The sequence below is a fragment of the Solanum dulcamara genome, chromosome 4 (assembly GCF_947179165.1).
Source record: "Solanum dulcamara chromosome 4, daSolDulc1.2, whole genome shotgun sequence".
Classification (NCBI taxonomy): Eukaryota; Viridiplantae; Streptophyta; class Magnoliopsida; order Solanales; family Solanaceae; genus Solanum; species Solanum dulcamara.
In genome coordinates this window covers 60,058,988-60,079,907 of record NC_077240.1, presented here as the reverse complement: position 1 = coordinate 60,079,907, position 20,920 = coordinate 60,058,988, and the positions used below count along the sequence as shown (strand labels likewise).

At 36.0% G+C, this 20,920-nt stretch overlaps 1 long non-coding RNA gene across 3 annotated transcripts; it reads left to right on the top strand.

The window, feature by feature from the left end:
• Positions 1-1,119: 1,119 nt before the first annotated feature.
• Positions 1,120-17,432, top strand: LOC129887466 (uncharacterized). 3 transcript variants are annotated; one of them, XR_008766399.1, is made up of 4 exons: positions 1,120-1,688; positions 8,497-9,152; positions 9,359-9,409; positions 16,229-17,432. It is a non-coding gene; the product is annotated as an uncharacterized LOC129887466 (long non-coding RNA). The 3 variants fall into 3 exon arrangements; XR_008766400.1 differs by lacking the exon at positions 9,359-9,409; XR_008766398.1 differs by having other exon boundaries at positions 8,497-9,409.
• The last annotated feature ends 3,488 nt before the right edge of the window (positions 17,433-20,920 follow it).

Genomic DNA, 20,920 nt, shown 5'->3' with positions numbered 1-20,920 from the left:
ACCAATTAATCTCATTAATTAGATCAGTAATTAATTTAAAGAGCCAATTATACCTTATCTCAATCTACTATCCATAAATAACTGATGTGCATTAACTATTCTACAACTAAAATTGATGTATCAGATACATAACTTTTGTATCGGCAAAACTGGAAAAAAAATCAAAATCGACTTTTGTTTGAATTGATGCTCTGTTTTTTCCATTGGAGATGATGCTCTATTTTTTGGCTTGAAACTTCATATACATAACTTTTACTTTTTTAACCAATTAATCCCATTAATTAGATCAGTAATTCATTTAAAAAACCAATCATACCTTATCTCAATCTACTATCCATAAATAACTGATGTGCATTAACTATTCTACAGCTAAAGTTGATATATCAGATACATAACTTATGTATCAGCAAAACTGAAAAAAAGTCAAAATCGACTTTGGTTTGAATCGATGCTCTGTTTTTTGGTTTGAATCTTCATGAATATACCCGTTGTTTTTTTAACAAATTAATCTCATTAATTAGATCAGTAATTCATTTAAAGAACCAATCATACCTTATATTAAGATACTATCCATAAATAGCTGATATGCATTAACTATTCTACAGCTAAACATGATGTATCATATACATAACTAATGTATCAACAAAACTGAAAAAAAAATTGAAATCGACTTTGATTTAAATTGATGCTCTGTTTTTTGGTTTGAATCTTCATGTACACAACCGTTGCTTTTTTTTAATCAATTAATCCCATTAATTAGATCAGTAATTGATTTAAAGAACCAATTATACCTTATATTAAGATACTATCCATAAATAGACGATCTGCATTAACTATTCTACGGCTAAAGTTGATGTATCAGTTACATAACTAATGTATCAGCAAAATTGAAAAAAAAGGGGATATCGAATAATATTTGTACGATGAGGGATGTATAGTAATTAGACTTTTCCATTATAGGATTAATGTAAAGTTTACTTATTTTTTTATATATAAAACCAAAGGACTTTTATAAATCACCAAGATCTGTACAAAATACTTAGGCCCAAAAGCCCAAACCAAAATAAAATCTGAAAAGAAAAGACAAGAAAATAAAAGGACAAAAAATCAAATAAATAAAAAAAGAAAACAAAAAGGAAACTTCATTTCTCCAAAAATGGAGAAACTCCAGTAGCTTCTCCGACCCTTCGTCATAGCCGAACTCTCCATCCATTGTTGATGACCTCAACCTTGGTAACTTCAGGCTTCGTTGCAAATGGTGAACATGGGATGACTTCCTTCTTCCTAGCTAAGAGCAGAAACGAGCAAAGAGACGAGCTTGGATAGATTACAGCTTAGACGCCAAAAATTCTCACTAGGGCCATTTTCTTGTCCGATGAAGACTTCTTCAACTCATTTTAGCTCATATATGCTCTATCAGGACGAAAGTACCTTTCCTTTACTTATTCATTTTGTGAAGATTGATGTGGGGAACTAACAACTTAGATCTGTTTTCTACAGCTATCCCCTACTAATACATAGACGGATCTTCATCAGGATGTTTCAAGTCTTCTCCCAGATATGTGATTGTTCTTACCTTACAAAATTGTATTTTTCCTAATTCGTTGAAATTTGACAGGTTGAGCTCCTTTGGAACTGATACCAATCGTCTAGACTCCTTCAAATTAAGGTCCATACTATTCTATATGGTATGTGTATTGATGTACTTTTTGCCTTGATCTACTTGCATCCATATGATATTCTATTGCTCCTTTATTGCTTTACAAACCAAAGAATTTGTTCTGTACTTTCGTGAATCGTATGTTATGAACTTGTTGTGTATCTAGTTGTAGAAGTGCTTTCCCTTGATTTGGGATCACCTGAAATGAATCAAATATTTTAGTTTTTGTTCCTGCAAAAGAAAAACTAAGTTAGTGAAAAAATCAGCCACTTTGTTACCCTTCCTCATCACATGCTTCACCTCCCCACCTCCATTCCTCATCAGCCACCTAATCTTCTTAATTACCATGGTGATGCACCAAGGGAACTTCCCATATTCCATCCTATATCTTTGAAAAAATGAGTGAATCAGTTTCTAATATAACAAGGATAAACTGATTAGACAAATAGTATTGCAATCCCTTCTCCATGGCCATAGCCTCTGCCTCTAGGCTAGTCTTTACTCCCAACCTATGAGAGGCTGCATACATGAACTCACCATTCCAATCCCTAACACAAAAACCTCCAGCACTTGGGCCTGAATTTCCTTTAGGAACTTCATCTGAGTTACACTTGTAGCAACCTACCATAAGAGCCTTCCAGTAGATAACTTTTGGAACAATATCAGGCTTATATCCCTCTAGCATAAGAGCCTTCCAGTAGATAACTTTTGGAACAATATCAGGCTTATATCCCTCTAGGAATCTAACAATATTAGGCCACTCTCTTAGGATATTTCTAAGCCAAGGATATCTAACTGTAGTTATTCTATGAAGATTTCTATTTTATTCAGACAACATACTATAGAAAGACATCTTCTCACCATGTTTCAACTTGTTCCTCCTCTTTCAGATTTTCCAGCAGATCAGATTAGGTATAACATTAAAAAGAGGTCTCAGCTTACGTACACAATCAACATTCCACCGTTTATAGATTGTATCCTTTAGATGGATAAAAGGACCCTTAACCCCAGTAGCATTAGCAAACAGTTCCCACAGCCTATTTGCATATGGACATAATACAAAAAGATGATAACTTTCATTAACCAAAAGGTTGTAACAACAACACTGCACCTCCTCTTCAATTTCCACACTGATTAAAAATTCACTTATATGAATTCTTGTTTTAGCTAGCCTCCAGAAAAAGAAAGAAATCTTGAAAGGAGCCCCTTTTTCCCAGATCCTCAAATAGGCTTCATGTTAAACACCACGTACCCCCAAAACCTTCCATGCCGATTTAACAGAAAACCTGCCAGAAGAGTTTAACATTCAGTATGGCTGACCCCTTTCCTCAGATTCATGCACTACATTAATCTTGCTAGTTATATGGTCAACTACATATTCAGAAAATAATTGTTGTAATAATGCTTCATTCCCCCTTCCCCCTTCCATCAATATGTTAACATCATCCTGAAAATATTCATTAGAGTAGGAAACAGGAAGATAGTAATGAAGGGATCCCAGTTGAGTCCAGTTGTCAAACATAATGATTGAATGCCCACAATTAGGTTTCCACCAAATTTCTTGATCAATAGCATCCCTAGCCAGTAACATGTGTTTCTAAGTTTGTGACCCCCCTCTCCATTCCACAACTTGAGGTCTATGTCTTTTGCAATATTTATTCCACATAAATTGTAACCACATAGTATTTTTAGTTCTAAAGTTCCACCACAATTTACAAATAAAGCTTTTGAGACATCAGACAAAGACCTAAAACCCAGGCCTCCTTCCTTCTTAGGTAAACATGACCAAGCAACCCAGTGCTTGTTTTTGCCACCCTCCTTAAAGTTCCGAAGAAAGCTAGCAAACATTTTGTGAAGATCTTGTATAACACATTTAGAAGGAATAATGGCTGAGAGATGGTAAATAGGAGCACTCCGTAGCACATTGTTAATTAGCACAACTTTTCCTCCAAAAGAAAGTAATTTGCCCTTCCAAGCTTGTACCTTATTTTGCACCTTTTTTCAACAGATCTATAAAATGAGTTTTCTTCTTCCTGGCATGCCTAATGGGGCATCCAAGATACATAAGGGGAAAGGAACCTCTGGAAAAATAGTGCATTCCTCAATGACAGTAACATCCCCATGTGCAGCCTTGCCATGAACATAAAAGGCACTCTTATCTCTGTTAATTTTCTATCCAGACTGTTTTGGCAGGGGCAATTACCATGTTATTAACTGATCGAAACTTCATAATCCTGTAAAGTCTTCATAATCATCTTTAAGGACTAACTATTAGCACTAGCAAATATAATTTTGTCATTGATAACGCTCAATTATACCTCTCGAAAGAAATATAGATGGCTGTTAGCAGTATATTTTACCCAACTAAGATTCGGGGTCAAACCCACAGGGAATAGATTGAAACAATTCTATTAGCTATCACTATTCAGTTGTAGTTGCTACTTCCCGAAAATAAACTTGCATAAAGTAAAATGGGGGTTTTGGTTTTATTTAAGAACAAGTAACAATGTAATGACAAGTAAACAAGATTAAAGTTGTAACAATATGAAGACTAGACTGGGTTATGATCCCCATGAATTTGACTTAATAGACGACTCGTATTTATGATATCATTCAATGTATTGCATGCAAAATCTAGTGAGTTATGTAACATCTAATTCACCTCCTGAAACTTCTTAGACGTATCCCATTCATCTTGCTCCGGTCTCAGAATGTATGCTTTACTAAACCACGCTCTAGATCTCAGAGTACTATCTCCTTCATGTCTCAAGTAACTTAGACAAAGTTTATTTCTTCTTTCGAAGCCAAACTCTTTGAATTACTATTGTGATAGTCTTTTCCTAATCACTACCTCCCTCCTGGGCAAGCAATGAATACAGACAAGTTCTTAATGCCTGCACTCACTAAGAAAGACTTTTGAATGAATAAATCACAATACATGATAAAAAAAATCACAAAAATCAATCCTATGTTTGCCTATCTAGTTTTGTCGTCATGGTTCCCACAACTAGGGTTGTGGGATTAGCTATGCATAATTATAAGTAAAGCAACACGAATTTGTGTATAAATCATGAAACAATACTTACAAAGATATAGAAAATCAACACAATAACCAAACAATTGAAACAAGCAATCAAAACTTGATTTAAGTCTTCCAGACTAGACAAGAAATAAGTTGCCGTGTGTGTTCTTGTGCTACTGTCTAACAAAGTTTTTGATGATGGAAAATTCTCAAAAATAATATTTTTAGTCGTGCAATATAGCCCCAAAACATTAGGAAAAACATCCCTCTAAACCTAGAACAAAGTGGTGTATTTATAGAAGTTGAAACCTAATCCTAAACTAAGTGGGAAAACAAATCCTAATAGAACTAGGAAAACTTTTAATGTGTTGCCTGGGCATCTTCACGACCAGTGATTCTTTTCAAGTTCAGTGGTAAGCCTCTTTGTTTTTACTTGGCCAAATATGGCTGGCCATCCCACCATGGCACCCACCACGCCTAGTGGTGAGCACCACGACTCGTGGTGGTGCTTCCTTGGTGTGTGCCTTAGCCAAATTCTTGGCTGCTTTCCTAGATGGTTTCTTCATGGATGGAATGCCCTTTTCACGATCAGTGGTGTGCACCAAGACCCTTGAAGGGTCTCGTAGTGTACACCCTTGGTTCAAACATGCTGATTTAGTCTCCAAACATCCAAGCCAAGGTCTTTCAATGCACGGTGTAGTTCATTATTTGATTTCTCAAGTCATCCCAAAACCTCAACGAAACCAAGTGTTTGAGCACTTCTTGTGAATTTTTTCCTCCCTTGTGCTCTCTTCTCAACACCATCATTCAACCTTAGTCCAAATGTAGGCAAATTTCCACATAAAACAATCCAATGATCATCAATTCAAGCACACTTCAATTTCTCTACAAACTAAACAAAAACACATAAAACTAGCAAACCGCTCTTGAGAGCTTACAATAATTCTATGTTTTGAGCGTCGTAAATGTTATGTTTTGGAGACATATCAACACCCTCAACTTAGAATTGTTGCTTTTCCTCAAGCAATAACACAACATAAAACCAAATGACTTGCAAATACAAGAAACTCATAGGAAATATATATAGCAACCCTACAACATAAACCACATGCCCAACTTCACTTATGCAATACACTTATGCTCTAACCAACTCGCAAGGATTACTTCATAACATTGTTCTAATCTTGGCTAACTAAATCAATGCAATCAGTAATATACTAGTCAATGTAGCTACCAAACACCCCAAACACAGTGCCCTCACCACAAAGAAGTCTCTCACACAGTGTATTGCGGATAAACAGAGACTGGAACAAATCTACTCGCACTCTCAAAAGACGTTCAAACAATGCAAATGTAAATATCATAGGCTTGCCCTTATTTTCAACACTTCAACTTTTGAATAACCTTTTTAGGATCACAATAGGACTTTTTAGACTTGTAACATAGGCTTGAGTTTAGGTAGGATATATTTAGGATAAAAGTGACTACTTTAGCCCTCCAAACGCTACTTTGACTTAGCTACTTAGTTTTTCAACCCCCCACACTCTTATTGTTCCCTTATTTTCTCATTCTTTCTTCTTTGGGAGTGTTTTTCGCTTTTGTTCAATCTTATTCTTTCTTTATGTCTCATTTTTGCATTTATTTTCTTTTCACCTGCGACCACAACCCATGTGTTTCTTTTCTTTTCATACCCTAACTTTTCTGCTTTTCCTTATAATAGCCACCCTCAACTTAGGCTTTTGGCCTGAGTTGAAGTACATAATCTCCTAGGAGGGACCAGGGCCAAGATAAAGGTTCACAAATGGATTCTCCTTACAATAGCCACCCTCAACTTAGGCTTTTAGCCTAGGTTGAGGGACACATTGTCCGTTAAGAGACCAGGGCCAAAATCAGGATTCATAGACAGAAAAGGAAGGTGAATTGTGTATAATCAAAGAAAATGTCTATTAAAGCACAAACTTTTGGTTCAAAGGGTACAATTTCATTTGGTTGGTTAAATTTAGGCTAAGTGACTCATTATCAATAAAGGCCTATGATCCTGTCCTAATCCAGATATCCAGTTTGTTTTGGTGAGACTAATCAGGCAAGTTCTAGCTTACAATGCATCAATCAAACCACACAAATTTAGCTCTCACACACATGGCACTGATCTTATGCTATTTAGTACTAATCAACACAGTCATAACCAGCATTTGATCAATAAATTTCTATGTATGATGCTACAAAGATCCCAGAAAATTAGTTATCACATTTGAGATGCAATCACAATTATTCAGAAATTTTTAAATAGGGGCCATTTTTTTTTCACTTTCACGAGCTACTACAAACTCCAATATACACTTGTATTCACACAAACAATCTAAACATGCCAGTTCTACTAGATAATACACCTTCAAAGAAAAGAAACATGGCAAGAAAAACTCCTAAGGGTTTTTAGGATGCCCCATTTCCTATCAAAATTTATGCATTGTCCCCAATGCACTCAAAAACTCAAAAATTAAAAACAAGAGAAGTGATCATACCTGCGATAACCTAGGCATCAGTAGTGGATTACCGAACTACTCAGACTTCATCAAGTATCCACATGGGTTGCCTCCCATGAAACGCCTCATTTAGTATCGCAGCACGGCGTAATGTACTTGATTACTCAAACTTCATCAAGTTTCCACATGGGTTTTGCACTAACTAGAGCCCTATAGTAACCAAAACAAAAAACAAAAAAAATGGTAAAACTAAGAAATAGAACTACAAACTGAAATAACAACTAATAGATTATTTCAAAGCTATATTTCCCGACAACGGTGCCATTTTGATAACGCTCAATTATACCTTTCAAAGGAAATATAGACGATCATTAGCAGTATATTTTACCCAACTAAGATTCGGGGTTGAACCCACAGGGAATAGGTTGACACAATTCTATTAGCTATCACTATTCAGTTGTAGTTGCTACTTCCCGAAAATAAACTTGCATAAAGTAAAATGGGGGTTTTGGTTTTTTTTAAGAACAAGTAACAATGTAATGACAAGTAAACAAGATTAAAGTTGTAACAATATGATCCCTATGACATAGGACTTAATAGACGACTCGTATTCATGATATCGTTCAATGTATTGCATGCAAAATCTAGCGAGTTATGTAATATCTAATTCACCTACTGGTCCTTCTTAGACGTATCTCATTCATCTCCTTCCAGTCTCAGAATGTATGCTTTACTAAACCTCACTCTACTTCTCAGAGTACTATATCCCTCTGATCTTAAGTAACTTAGATGAAGTTTATCCCTTCTTTCGAAGCTAGACTCTTCGAATTACTGTTGTGATAGTCTTTTCCTAATCACTACCTCCCTCCCTCCCAGGCAAGCAATGAATACAGACAAGTTCTTAATGCGTGAACTCACTAAGAAAGACTTTGAATGAATACATCACAATACATTCAAAAACAAATCATGAAAATCAATCTTACGTTTGCCTATCTAGTTATATCGTCATGGTTCCCATAACCCTAGTTGTGGGATTAGCTATGCATAAATATATGTAAAGCAACAAGAATTTTTGTATAACTCATGAAATAATACTTACAAAGATATAGAAAATCAACACAAGAACCAAACAATTGAAACAAGCAATCAAAACTTGATTTAAGTCTTCCAGACTAGCCAAGAAACAAGTTGTCGTGTGTGTTCTTGTGCTACTGTCCATCAACGGTTTTGATGATGGAAAGTTCTCAAAAATAATGTTTTTAGTCGTGCAATATATCCTCATAGGCTTAATAATTAACACTTTTATATTTTGAATTATTCTTCTTTTTCAGAAAAATGTTTATTTGCGTTCGAAATCTAACTTGCTCATATCTCAAAGATCGAAACTCTGGAGTCTCAACAAAGTCAGAAACGTACTTGGAGGTTATTGTTCTTCCGGAGCGATAAGAGACGAGAACTCATAAAATTTGAGTCTTTAAGTTTCACAAAATATTAGTATCCAATCAAAAAGACAAATCGGGGGAGTCTTTAACTATGCGGTCGTAATTCTTTATTCTGTTAGTTATTTTTCATGATGACCCCACTTTCACATATTTTTCATATCTTTGCAGAAAAATCTTCCCTGATAACAGTCAGGGATGGTTATAACAATGAATGATTTCCGTGGAGTTGAAGAACACAAATCCAAGAGACACTCAAAAAGAATACAACAACACGTGGTTGTCGTCAAAAATTGGGAGGCCATATCAATACATAGTCTTCAGAAATATTTTGAGAAAGAAAAATGCAAAGATAGGTGTCCTCACCAATAGTTGAGAGGATACGAAATAATTTGTCGCAAACAGTCAGAAGACACTCTCTCTTTGACTAATGATGTCAGTGGATGTTAAACCTACGAGTATCGCTTCAAGTTTGTTTTTACCTTTGAATTATTTTATGCCATATTTGCAAGGACTACGCACACCTGATTTTCATTTCGGTGAGATACGTAAGCAACTCTTCTTGGGTTCGGTATTCCCTTTTCAACTAAAAAAATTGTACATATTTTAAGAGTCATATTTTCTTGATTGGGACGAATACAGTTAGGAGCATGCAAAATATTCGGTATGATGAAAATAATTGGATTTGTGGTAAACCATACTCTTTTGGTACCTTTCATTTGTACTTTTGTGATGTTTGAAAATTCTCTTGCAGGTATTTAAGATAAGAATAAAACCAACCTCATGGCTTCATGTGCATTGTGTGGTGAGCTTTACACTGAAATTCAATTGCATCGCACAGTTGATCTAGAACTTGACCTGAATGTTTATTGAGGCGAAATTCTAAGTAATGTTTGGTTTGGGAAATGACCGTAAGCCTTCTTTGACCCAATTGTGCCGTTCAAAGCCTACCAAATAACATTAATCCCTAGTTTTTTTCACTTTGTGCCTAAAGCCTTTTCTTTGGACAACCACATCTTAGCCCTTTCCCTTCTGAGTGCTTACATGCACTACCCCTCTCTTGGTCCAATCTTCTTGAGCTCACTGAAGACGTGCAAGTTATAGAAGAAAATCCAACTTTGAAACTTTCAAAGGAAAAAGATGCAAAGTCTTCAAAGTCAAGACAACTTCTAGAAAAAAATTAAGGAAAGACAAAATATCCCTACAAGTTCAATGAAAAACAAAAAGGAAAATACTTCAACAAAAAAAGAGAAACATCAATCACTTCATGACAACACTATTCTTCTGTTCAACACCTATACTTGGTCTTTACTAACACAATAATATTACAGAATAAACCCTCTTCTAGTTCGAGTGTAGTCTAACTCATCCTAACCACCAATCCTTTCTCTACTTTCTATTATGAAAGCTACATGACATTTACTACTCTTTAGTCAAAACAAAAGGAACTTGACTTATCACCTCATTACTTAACTTATAGACACATAGCTCTAGTTACAAACCTCAATTAACCACTATTCCCAATTTCAATGGGTTCTACTCTTCTAACTTCATCTTTCTCTCTCTAGGATCATTCTACTATTGTAGCTTACAATACCTCAAGTCACATTATCTTGGGTAATAACGTTAAACATTTAGAGATAACTTTCCTGTCAAGGATGACATTTGAAACAAGGTTTAGAGAAGTGATTCTAAGAAGACATCTTGCTTTGGGTCAAACACACGGTTCATATGTGTAAGAGTGAATTCTTTCGAATCAATAAACTTAAGCACACTAATTGGCTCCTCTCAATCCTTGTGCAGTCTTTTTACCTTCTGAAGACTTTATCTGAGAGTAACTCATCAACAAGGATTTGAGCTTTACTGTTTCAACTAAAGCTATCAAAATGAGCCCGAATATAGGTAACCCGCCCAAACTTTTATGGGTTGGGCTAAAGATAATATGTATTGGGTTCAATATCAATCCATTCAAGCCTTAACCCATTTAAAAAAATCCTTCAATTGAGCCTAACATAATCTCTAATTTCAATCCGTTTTAAGGCTCTTTATTTGCATTGGTGTAATGTATATTCTCTTACTAAATGTATGAATTACTATATAGTTTATATCTTTTAGGATTAATCTATCCATATGTGGATTTTGTTTTCTTGAATTAATATTCAAATTGTGGTTATAAAAGTTAAATAATAAAATATTAAAATTATTGACATTAAGCAGGTTAAATTGGGCGGGTCATGACCCAACCCGAATTTTACCATAATTGAGTCCAACCCATTTGAGCCCAAAGTAAATTTGAGCGGAACATGACCAACCCAATTTTTTTTAACCCATTTTAATAGTCTCAATTCCAACCCAACCTGCCCATTTGACACCCTTAGTTTCAACCACCTTAAGTATAAGGGGAAGTCGAACGGATTTGAGAAACACACAAGTTTGGTTAAGTTTCTTATGGAATAGCTTTATTGCGTGATCTAGAGTATGACGGGATGGAAAACATCTCTTAAGCGTCCTGTAGTCTCCTGATTATAAGTCTGATGCACGAGGAGAAAATCACTAATCTGCAGGAAGGGAAACCAGGGAGAAGAAAAATCTATTAGTTGACCATAGGAGAGTCCCTAGAGCCTCTGCCACCACTCTTCCAGCAGATACAAGGCCCAATATGCAGGTTCAACAAGTTGATGTTCAATAGGTTTTAGAGGACAGGTTCCAGTTCAATGAAATTAATAAGAGAGGTGCTGAATCTCCAAATATCAATGAACAAAATATGGATGCAGTGGCTCAGCTCCTGAACAATAAATATACTCTATGTTTGAGTAAGAAGAAGAGAGATGCATTGAAGAAAAAGCTAGCTAAGACAAAGAAATATCTGTCTGGAAAGTCACAACACAGAGTGAACTATGTGTTCGTTGAAGAACAAGCAGGGATTCATGTGAATCCTCTTCAAACTTAAGCCAGCTCTACTGAGTTGTGTGTACCTAATAAAAGAGCCATATCAGATGACTCTGAGGATGAATACAGAGCTATTCAATCTGAAGATGAAGAGGACCTAGATCAAAGGGAACAATCTCATGATGAGGATGAGGAAACTAGTGCCCCTCTTTGGAGAGCACTGGATGCTACCACAGATACTACAACTCAGGATGAAGAGTTGCAGGTCACTGAGAAACAGGGTTTATCACCTAGGGGACAACAGGACAAGAAAAAAAAAGCAACAGATCACTACCAGTGCAGATAATGCTACTTGGAAGAGTAGCATCAACACAAGGTCCAAATCTCTGAAATCTTGATGATGAATACAATATGCTGGAATGCAAGGAGTATTGATACTCAAGGTGCCTTGGATAGACTCCAAAGACTCAAGGATTATAACAACATTTCTATGATGGCAATTCTTGAACCATTTGTCAATCAATCATAGCTCAACCACTACAGAAATCAGTTGAGAATAGACAGTGCCATTCATAATCCCAATAACAAGATTTGGTTGTTTTGGAACCAAGATGTGGATTGCTGCATTTTAGATCAAGATGAACAACATGTTACTTGTAAAATCAAACATGTGGCTAATCCTAATTCTCATATTATTACATTTGTTTATGCCAAGTGTAAGGATTATATGAGAAGAAGTCTCTGGGATAAGATGCTGCAGTATGCTGACACAGACAAGCCATGGTGTATTATTGGAGACTTTAATGTGATCACTGATGTTGAAGAAAAGCTAGGAGGGAAACCACACAATATGAACAAAAGTTTTAAGTTTATAAGTGTAATTGAAGCATGTGGACTTACTGATTTGGGCTTCCATGGTCAGAACTTTACATGGTGCAACAACAGGGACATGGAGGCTAGAATATGGAAGAGATTGGACAGGGCCATGGTGAATGATAGGTGGTTAGAGATGATGCCTATGACTATTTTGACTTATCTTGCTTTTACAGGTTCAAACCACTGTCCTTTTGTACTTGAATGCACGGATACTCAAAGTAATATTATCAAATACTTCAAATTCCTTAATTGTTGGGTGGAGAATGAGACTTACCTAGATACTGTTAGATCCTGCTGGGAAAGACCAATAGAAGGTAATCCAATGAGAATTTTCCAATTAAAGCTTAAGAGAGTGGCCAAAACTCTTAGTACTTGGTCAAGACAGCAATATGGAGACATATATAAAGCTGTCAAACAGTTTGAAGAGAAGGTAAAGCAAGCGGAAGATGCTCTCATCTAGGACAACTCTAAAGACAACAAGATCAAGATGAATCAAGTGAATGCTTAATACATTAAATACCTGAAGACTGAACAATCAATCCTTAAACAAAAAACTCAGCTTCAGTGGTTTAAGGAGGGAGATGCCAATTCTAAATACTTTCATGCCATCATAAGAGGAAGGAGAAGAAGATTATTCATCCATCAGATTACTGATGATCAAGATAACACCATTCAGGGAGATCAGAATATAGCTACTACAGCATGTGACTACTTTGAAAAGATCTTTACTGGTAAGGAAGAGGTCATCAATGAAGGTATTCTAAGGTGAATTCCCAACACCATCACAAATCAACAAAATAAGTCCCTTAATGCTATGCCTACTAAAGTGGAGCTGAAAGAAGCTGTTTTTTCTCTTAGTGATGTATCTGCTGCAGGTCCAGATGGAATTAATGGCAAATTCTTCCATACATGCTGGGATATCATTAGTGATGACTTATTAAACTTGGTGAAATTCTTTTTCTGTGGTCATTCTCTTCCCAAGTTCATCTCAGATGCATGTTTGGTTCTACTTCCAAAAGTAGGCCATCCTAATAAGCTTTCAGACTTCAGGCCTATATCCCTCAGTAAGTCTACTAATAAAGTCATTTCTAAGGTTCTATGCCTCAGATTAGCTCCCATTCTTCCTCACCTAATCTCTGAAAATCAGTCAGGATTTGTCCTAGGAAGAAACATCTCTGAAAATGTCATGTTGGCACAAGAAATCATTCACAACATCAAAAGACCTAAGATTGGTGATAATGTTGTTATCAAACTAGACATGGCCAAAGCCTATGACAGAGTGTCTTGGTTATTCATATGCCTTGTTATGAGAAGGATGGGATTTGGAGAATTATTTATAGATATGGTTTGGAGGTTAATGGCCAATAATTGGTATTCAGTTATTGTGAATAGTGGTAGGGATGGTTTTTTCCATTCTACAAGAGGCCTCAAACAAGGAGATCCATTGTCCCCTGCCCTCTTTGTAATAAGTGCTGAAGTTCTTTCAAGAATGCTCAATAATAAGCATCAACATTACCTGTACAGAGGTTTTTACATGGAGAAGAAGGGCCCCTTGATTAATCATCTGAGCTTTGCTGATGATATAATCATCTTCACTTCAACTTGCAAATACTCTCTCAAACTGATCATGAAGACACTCCAGAGGTATGAAAAAAGTTCAGGTCAGCTTATTAACAAGGAGAAGAGTCAATGCATGCTCCATTTGAATACCAATCCTGAGATTATGTCAAGGATCACTTCCATCACCGAATTCAAGCATACTCATGGTCCTATTACCTATTTAGGATGTCCTCTATATATTAGAATACAAAGGATCATTTACTTTACTATTATGGTGTCTAAAGTGACCTCTAGAATTAGAGGATGGCAGACTAAAGTCCTCAGCTATGGAGGGAGAGCTGCTCTTGTGAAGTATGTGCTACAGTCTCTCCCAATTCATCTTCTATCTGCTATCACTCCTACTGCCAGTACCCTCAAACAAATAAAGTCTGTTATAGCAAACTTCTTTTGGGGATGGGATAAAGAAAAGAGGAAATACCATTGGGCTTCATGGGAGACCCTCAGCTATCCAACAGAAGAAGGAGGTATTGGTATGAAAAATCTTAAAGATGTGTGCCTAGCATTGAAGTATAAACAATGGTGGACTTTCAGGTATAAGAAGACTCTATGGGGGAGCTTCTTGAGGGCCAAGTACTACCAAAGGGCTCATCTAGTAATCAAGAATTGGGACACTAGTCAATCACTTATGTGGAAGCACATGATGACAAATAAATCTGACATTGAACCTCATATATAGTGGCATATTAATTCAGGTTCTTACAGCTTTTGGTGGGATGATTGGCTAGGAATTGGCACCCTAGCCTACCACAATGACCATCTACCTAGACTTAACAATATCACTATCTCTAAGTTCTTGGTTAATGGGGGCTGGAATGAAGAGAAAGTGAGACAGCATGCACCACAGCACCTTATACACAAGATCCTCAATTTTTCCTTCAAGTATCAACCTGACCTCTCAGATACAGCCTGTTGGAAACTGACCTCAGATGGCAAGTTCACTTGTGCTTCAGCCTGGAACCACATCAGGCAAAAAAGGAACAAAACCATGACTGACAATAATATATGGCATAGGCATATTCCTTTCAAGATATCTTTCCTTATTTGGAGAACTCTCAGAAGCAAGCTGCCTACAAATGAAAGTATTGAACACTTTGGTCATGTACCTGCTCAGTGTTCTTGCTGCTACAGGCCAGGGTGGGACACTATAGATCACATATTTATCTCTGGGCACATTGCTAGACACATATGGAAGTATTTTTCTGACTGCTGGGGTATACAACATAGAAGTAACCCCATGAGAAGTAAGTTGATGAAATGATGGCTGTATAAACCAAATAATGAGGTATATAAACTCTTATTGCAAGCTACTCCTATATTTATTTGTTGAAACCTAATATATGTGCTAATAAATATGGAGGCAAAAAGTCAAGCAGTACTAGAGTGAGATTTTCAGTCATCAAAGACCTCTATATGCTGATTTTCATAGCTTTCCCTTACTTTAGCTAGCCAAGTGACTGGAAGGGGCTAATAGCTATGGTGGAGAGATGCAACCATGAAATGAAAATCATCCAAGTTAGTTGGCACAAACCTGCTTACAACATGGTTAAGCTTAACACTAATGGAAGTGCTTTGGAGAATCCTAGAAGAATTGGAGCTGGGGGCATCCTAAGAGATCACAAAGGAAAGCTCATTTATGCCTTTGCTCCACCACTTGGATTTGGATCTAATAACCAAGCTGAGGTGCAGGCTGCTCTGATGGGCATCACTTGGTGCATTCAGCATGGCTACAGCAGGGTTCTCTTGGAGGTTGATTCTGAATTACTTGTGAAATGGTTAAAACAAGAGATCACACCACCTTGGACCATCAGGAACTACATCATGGACCTGTAGAAGCTAATTATAATGCTGGATTACTTTCAATGTAGCCACATCTATAGAGAAGCTAACTTTGCTGCAGATACTCTTTCCAAGCACAACCACAGTGTACACAACATGTTCCAAGTCTACAATGTTCAACAACTTCCAAAGGAAACAGGAGGATACTACATATTAGACAAAATGGGGATGGCAAGTTTTAGAAGGACAAAACTGAAGAGGATCAAACAACCTCCATGACTTGTATACCTTATCTGTAATTATAGTATAGAACTCTTTATGTATAATTTCATAGTTAGAAGTTTTGTAAAGGGGGAGAGTCTCCCTTGTTTATTGCTTTCCTAGAATAATCACCTTAACAGTAAAGGTGAGGAGTAAAGGTGAGGACTAAAGTAGTTGTTTCTTCTTTATTTTTGCTGTGCAGGTACATGACTCATCTGCAGTACTTGAGCCAATACTGGGAAATGCATTATTTGTTTCTTTGTGCAGGCACACTAATGTTTTGCAGAACTTGGTTATGGAGCTCCAGTATGATTCCAGTAATTGTAGAGTCCAAGAATCTGAAGGTGATACCAACAAAGATGCAGCACCCAACAACAACATCTTCAACATCCAACAATTTGTAACTAGAAGAAATGCAGTTGTACACTCCAGGCCTGCAACATCTCAACCAACATTAGGAATTTTCCTTTCCTTTTCTTATGTTGTGCAGGCTGCTTCAAGAAGACCAGTGGATCTAATAGGAGCAGCACACAACAATAACAAGAGTTGCAGCAGTTACACTACAGATGCAACAGTCACCAGAAGCAACACACAACACCAACATCCATCAACAACAACACTCAACATCTTCATGGAGTTGCAGATTGCATGCTGACCTGCAGAGAAATACTTATAAATACTGCAATCTCCAACAATGGATAAGGTAATTTTCCAGCACCTGCAGATCCCATGGACATGCAGATTGCATCACCTTGGAGTACCTCCAATCCAAATTAGTCAAGCAGATCAAACACCAATATGAAATCCCCATACTTGATGTGCTGCTGATCAAACACCAACATGAAATCCCCATACTTGATGTGCTGCTACTGCTGGTTCTTCACTATGGCTAATTATAGCTCTTTTGAAGAACTTGAGGTTAGGACTTTCTTGAACTCGACTAACCTGGAATCGATAATTCAGAAGACAAAGATGACTCTAGACGAACAAGTTAACATCATGAGTTCTCCAGTTTTACTGTTTAATTTGGAACTAAGTACTTCTTAACTCTTTAAGAATATTAATTTAGGATTAGATTGTAAAGGGGAGAGTCTCCCTCATTTATTGCTTTTCTAGATACTGTGAATAGAGAGGAGTCCACTCATAGGGTCTGTACCCCTTTTTTCTAGTATTTAGAAAGCACCATATTGTATCGGGGATAAGTTGGCCGACATTAGTAGATTAACCGACTTATGAACCACTATAGGATCGGAGGTTAGGTTTATGTCCCCCTCCTTGTATTTTCTATTTTCATGTATAATAAGGCTTGGGGGTACTGCTCAACCCCTGGCTGTGCACGAGAGGTGGGAGCCTCGTGTAGGGTCTATTCCCAGGAAAAAAAAACTAGAAATGATTTCATAGACACCCTAGGATACTTAAATTATGTGCTTTGATACCAAGTTTGTCATGCCATAAGAGAGTGTCCTAGGCGTGACCGGCATTCAGAGACCATTGTTGGCCCCGAGTGAACTGCTTGGTCTAATAAATTATTTTATCTCTTAGGAGAAGACTCATCTTAGAAATAACAAGACTCAAGTGGGCAACTCAACATCATAGTTCAACAATGAAATTGTAATTTGTAAACAAACTCTGAAAGAACTATACTAACTCAACTCTGACTATGGCTATGAAGCCTCTAACTTAGTATTAGAAAGGTGTCAATACAAGTGTAAGGCTACCTCGAATAACTATAAAAAAAATGACCATTGAAATAATTAAAAATGAAATCCTCTGAATGTAAGGAGGTCTCACGAAAAGCTTAACGGAATCTGGTGTTCAACTATGCACCAGTTGAGGACCTCTATCTCATGTATTTATATCATAAAATAATGCAGGTCAAACAGCGCTAGTATATAGAATGTATGAGTACATAAAAATCTGAAAGGAAAGAATAACTCAATGTATAATCAATGACAAGAATAAAGCTTGACTCAACTAAATAAAGTATGCAAGTTTTAAAAGTAAAACAAGGCCTTAAAATTCATATTTAAAGGTATGCAACTCAGTGAAATAATGTATATATACTCATTAAGGAGTTTCTCTAATCGACAACCATCACCTATGAGCGAGTGATAATACAACGCTTTGCACTGTCATTATTATAACCATCCAATACCTTGCAAGGGTAAGGGACGGTCAATATCAATGGGTCCCATATAAAAGTCCTCTTTTGGGACAAGAGAGGCTTGGCCTCTATCCTACGTTGTCTACGTAGTGCATAGGACTTGAATTACTCAAAATCTTACCCAATTCGGTGCTCAATACTACTCTCGAAATCAATTCATTATGCGCATAGCTATCAGGTATCACATTTCATTCATCTCATCTCAAGTCTCAATAGACCTTTCAAAACTCATTCTCATCTTAAACCATCATGCTCTTTACTTTAAAATGAACTCTTTATAAAATCATTCACATCTCATCAAAACTCTTTCTCAAATCATTTCATTCAATACTCAAACTCATTTAAACTCAATGCTCTTTCAAAACTCAATAGAATATGCATAGACTCAATTTAAAATCACACTTTATTTAATGCATGAAAATCATTCTCATCAACTCTAAATAAATTCATGTTAATATAATAATCATAAACTCAACTAGGGTTCATGTGAATAAATTCATAAAAAATAATTAAAGAACTCAAATTGTGGGAATCACCTCAATATACTCATATATATAAAGAACTCAATGAGAAATTACATAGATAACTCAAGAACTCAATTTAATGGGATTGAAACTCAAACTCAAACTCAATCTTGACTAAATGAAGATATAGGGCACAGGAACGAACTCAGTGCAATATTATGATTAGCCTTACATACCTTAATGACGAATGTTGCAGGAAAACCTTGAGATAAGTCCTAACCTTAGTGTGTTTTTTAAAGTGTTTAAGCGTAGAAATTCTTTTTGAGGATGACAGAGTTGAAGTAATGAAAACTGGTTGACTTTGGATTTTGGAGAAAATTAATAATCGTGGTTTGGCATTATGGGATAAGAGAAAGACAAAAATATCCCTCCTAGAGCATGACAAGAAGAGAAAACTAAAATTCTAAAGTAACGTGTACGAGCGCACAATTGAAGCCTAATTCGTGCGGCACTTCATGCAACCGTAATAATAACAAGGATCTTGCCATGCGGCTAATGTCCACTTCTCGCATAGGTTCGCGCAGACTACGTAGTGTCCTAAAAATGAGCATAAATTTTAACACATAACTTAGATTGACGAACGGTCAAAAGCTGTTGAACAAAGACTTCAAGGCCTTTCATTTGGATGGTACTAAGCTGCAAAACTCTTCATCTACTAGGAGTCCCTTATAATTCATATTTCATACCTAATATACTTCCAGCACTTAAGAATTGATCTCAACACATTATATACAATTATAAATCATGGGGTTCAGGCATATACACATATAAAAAATTATTTGGATTTTAGTGTAAAATTTTTAGGGGTGTTAAATTAACCCAATTCCATTCATGGAGTTTTAGCCTCATTAACCTCTTATGCACAGTTCATATATTCAAAGAACCCATTTCACAAAGTTTCTAGGTTCCCCAATATCACAAATCAAGGCTAAGTTCATAATTTCATGCTAATAAATAGAATTTAATAGAAATAAACAAACGCATGCATAATTATCCTCCCTTTACATTCTCCCCAGAAATAAATATCCCAAGAATTAACTCCTAAAGTCCAAAAAAGATCTCACCCTTCGATACAACGAAGAATATGTATATGATAGGAAAAGATGGATGGGGAGTTCTTCCATCAAGAGAGAAAAGACCAAAGTCTTTAAAAAGTCACCCTTGGTGTTTTTGGGTTAAATATTCTAAGTTATGACCAAGAATTGGCAAAAACTGACTTAAACACGAAAAACAATTCCCGAACTTCACTATAGTGAGGGTCTTCACTATAGCGGACAATTCCTTTCCTACAAAGAAGCTTCACAACTTCACTTTCTTCTATATCGAGAAGCCTTCCTTTGCTTTAATGATCTAGCTATTCACTATAGCGAAGTCTAGGTAGAATTTTTCACTTTGTTTATTATTCGGATTTTGCCTGTTCTCAACCCACGGCGACCTATATGACAGTGCTACGATCTTTATCTATCATAATTACAAGACATGTCATTATAGAATGCATTCTTGTATCTTTATTTTTCTAATAATCTTGTTTATTTTTGATGAGTTTTACCTTGTATTCTATAATTTTCTTTTTGGTTTACAGTTGATTTGAATGTACCTTGGGATTGCAATGCTAATCCAAGCATATACATATGGTTTATATAGCTAGCTAATCATATAATTAAACTACTCCATTAAATATGAAAGGGTTGACGTGAAGCAAATAAGGACTTACTGAATATTGTCATTCAATATACTTTGATATATTGAATAGTAACACATATGATGTAGTTGGAAGTTAAATTATGTCATGCAACATATTCTTAATCTTTAAGTTCTTAAAAATTAATTACTGTGAAATCCTATACATAACTTGTAGGAATGAAACAAGATGTCTAAAATCAAGAATTTCAAAAGTATTGTAGAAAGCCATAAGGCATAATATCTAATGATGAAATAAAATACTTAATGCACACTAATTTCTAATATCCATATAGCAACAAAGGTAACATTCATCTAGAAAATAAAATTTTATCCAAATTCTTGGAAGTAACATCGAACCTAACCAGGGCTAAATTGAATTATTGAATCAATTTTGTCAAGCAAAAATCAGCTAGTAGGCTTTAACATTACAATGAAATAAGGGAAATAAATGAAAATCATAGAACATGGTTTAATTACTAATTCAACTATTGTGCTATTAACATTTAAAATCAATGAATTAAAA